The sequence below is a fragment of the Bison bison genome, unplaced genomic scaffold (genome assembly GCF_000754665.1).
Source record: "Bison bison bison isolate TAMUID 2011002044 unplaced genomic scaffold, Bison_UMD1.0 scf7180017864354, whole genome shotgun sequence".
Classification (NCBI taxonomy): domain Eukaryota; kingdom Metazoa; phylum Chordata; class Mammalia; order Artiodactyla; family Bovidae; genus Bison; species Bison bison.
Genome location: NW_011494926.1, coordinates 2,003,654 through 2,004,290, shown reverse-complemented (window position 1 = coordinate 2,004,290; position 637 = coordinate 2,003,654).

Here is a 637-nt window from a genome sequence, read left to right as displayed (position 1 = left end):
TCTTCAGTGCTCAGTCTTCTTCACAGTCCAACTCTCACATCCATACATGACCACTGGAAAAACCATAGCCTTGACTAGGTGGACCTTTGTTGGCAAAGTATTGTCTCTGCTTTTTATTATGCTATCTAGGTTGGTCATAACTTTCCTTCCAAGGAGTAAGCGTCTTTTAATTTCATGGCTACAGTCACCATCTGCAGTGATTTGGGAGCCCAGAAAAATAAAGTCTGACACTGTTTCCACTGTTTCCCCATCTATTTCCCATGAAGTGGTGGGACCGGATGCCATGATCTTCATTTTCTGAATGTTGAGCTTTAAGCCAACTTTTTCACTCTCCTCTTTCACTTTCATCAAGAGGCTCTTTAGTTCCTCTTCACTTTCTGCCATAAGGGTGGTGTCATCTGCATATCTGAGGTAACTGATATTTCTCCCAGCAATCTTGATTCCAGCTTGTGCTTCTTCCAGCCCAGCGTTTCTCATGATGTACTCTGCATAGAAGTTAAATGAGCAGGGTGACAATATACAGCCTTGACGTACTCCTTTTCCTATTTGGAACCAGTCAGTTGTTCCATGTCCAGTTCCAACTGTTGTTTCCTCACCTGCATACAGGTGTCTCAAGAGGGAGCAGGTGGTCTGGTAT